The sequence below is a fragment of the Scardinius erythrophthalmus genome, assembly GCF_964197995.2.
Source record: "Scardinius erythrophthalmus genome assembly, chromosome: 13".
NCBI classification, from domain to species: domain Eukaryota; kingdom Metazoa; phylum Chordata; class Actinopteri; order Cypriniformes; family Leuciscidae; genus Scardinius; species Scardinius erythrophthalmus.
In genome coordinates this window covers 38,703,201-38,705,700 of record NC_138233.1, presented here as the reverse complement: position 1 = coordinate 38,705,700, position 2,500 = coordinate 38,703,201, and the positions used below count along the sequence as shown (strand labels likewise).

Here is a 2,500-nt window from a genome sequence, read left to right as displayed (position 1 = left end):
GTATAATATCTCACAGTTCACTTTATTTTGCTCTCCTCACTTACATAAAATAACTATAGTGTCCTGCACACACTAGTAAAGAAATATCACAAATGATATCTGGTGTCTGAATAATTTCTGGATTGACTGTATGTAACTTAACCAATCAGAGCATGTTCTTCTGGCGTTCTTTGTGTAACACAAAAGGTGTTCCTGAGTTTTTTTTACTATGAGGACAGGTAGCAATGGTACCTTTATTTAATCTTTAGGTAGATTTAATTTACAGTGGATTACTTTTAATGGTGTTTTTTGTGATTTCGGAGCGTGACAGTGCTTATATACAGTCATTAAATGGAAAAGGGCAGCGTGAGCATTCTTCATAATACCTCCTTTTGTAGAAGAAAGTCTTATCTGGGGAACTACCTCTTAAAATGTTTACCAAACCTCTTGTCTTCAGGCAGGGTTTCCCAAACTGTTTTGTCCGATGATATGCTCCCTGTAATTTTAAATAATATTTTATTAATGTAACAACTCATTCACATGTTTGTGGTTCTGTAATGTTGGTTAATGGTCACATGACACACACAGATAAAATATCTTATCGGTTTTAATGTGTTGTGTTTTGATTTGTTTAGCATGTTTTTTTTTTTATAAATAGGGCTGCACATATAAAGGGATTATTGTTATTATGTGAAGATATTATGGAAGCTTGTTTCCACCACAGAATAAAACATTTTAAAAGATAATTGCGACTTTTTCTCTCACAATTGCGAGTTTACATCTCACAATTTTGACTTTATGACACACAATTGCGAGTTTATATCTCGCAATCCTGGCATCTTTTCTCAGAATTGTGAGAAATAAACTCACAATTACCTTTTTTATTTTGTATTCTGTGGCGGAAACAAGCTTCCATAGATATAAATATAAAATCGTAAATTAAAATGGTCCTGTAAAATAAAAAAATATATAATTCTAATAATTATTACATCATTAATAACTTGCATCATTAATATTTATGTCTTAAATTCTCTCATTCAAATCCTCAAACTTTTATTTTGGAGGAATGCTGGTGAAATGTTGTAAACTTCTGTCCTCAAAATGTTGGAAATTATGCAAATTAAGTGAACCAAGCACACATGGCATTCCCTAAATGCCCGTTAAACTCGCTGCACATACATAGATGGAGTTGAAAAGCAGCATTTACTTTGTTCAGATTAATTGTGCAGTCATGTGTTTTTTTATTTTTATTTTTTTTTCATGTGTCAAACCCTGTCTCAAGGCATGTTTAATGCATCCTTGCCGAATCGACCTCACACACACCAAACCTGAAAGCTTGATAATCTTCTTTCATTTCCCCTCGTGTTCCGGAGACCCCCAGCCCTTCAGTAGCCAGTGTCCAGGCCAAATCCCAAATCCCAGACATCCATCACCCACAGTCTGCGGGACTCCAGGAAGAGATGAACTGATGCAATCCCATCCAAGTCATCATCAATACTCAGATAATAGGACAGGCTGCATCTCACTCCTTCTCTTTCTCTCTCTGGCTTCTTTTCTTGTGGAGTCGGGTGCTAAAAGCCAATTAAGCGGCGTCTCCATGCTGTCACTGGAGCGTCGGATGTGCTTTCTTTGGCCACACTTTACTTGTTAACAAACAGTTATCTGAGGCAACTGACTTCAGGGCCCGCTGACCACTGGCTTGTGAAATAGCATCTTTTGTAACTAAGTAAGCTATCGATCCCCGCGACTCCGTCACGCCCTGTGCCGTGGACATGCCGGTTCTCAGGGTAACCGCAGGACCCCCCCCACACACACACACTCACACTCACACACACCCGCTGCCGGTGTCCATCAACCATTGAATTCTGCTTCAGCCCGACCAAAGCACTTCTGATGCTCGTGACTCTCAACACTGTGTTTGTTCTGTGTGTCTGACACAAGTTTCTCGTTCTCTTGAGTTTAAACAAACCCCTGTTCTACAGTGAGTGTGACCGCAGATCCAGCTCCTACTTGCAGTTCGATGAAAAATCATATTGATTTACATTGAAGTAGGGACCTGAGCCATATCTAGAGATCAGAATATCATAGACTCTCAGGGAAAAAATGTTACAGAAGCTGCCAGTGCTGGTAGTGACGGATTACTTAATCTGGATTACGTAATCCGATTCCAAAAATTAAGTACTTGTATTTAAAGTCCCCCTGTAGTCAATAATTTTATCCCTTAAAACTCATCTTTGATCACCAAAATTACATTTAAACTTTTTTCCTTGAAAAAAAATGCCTTAAAATATCTTGAATGTAACTCGACACCCTTGCCTCATTTAGTATCCGCGGTTCTATGAATATGCAAATGAGCCCCGCCTCCACTCACTCACTCAGCTCAGAGATCCACTGGTTGGCGATCACACGTTGATCTGATTGGTTACAAGGTAGTTTGTGACGTCAGAAACACCAGCGATTTCAAAGCGTGTGTTTGAGACTGTCTTTGGTTCACTGCAGTTTTAAGGAGGAAATACTCAGC

At 38.8% G+C, this 2,500-nt stretch overlaps 1 protein-coding gene across 1 annotated transcript in view; it reads left to right on the top strand.

Annotated features, from left to right (window-relative positions):
• uvssa (UV-stimulated scaffold protein A) overlaps positions 1-2,500 on the top strand; it is a 42,072-nt gene that overhangs the window by 34,323 nt on the left and 5,249 nt on the right. The window lies entirely within an intron of this gene.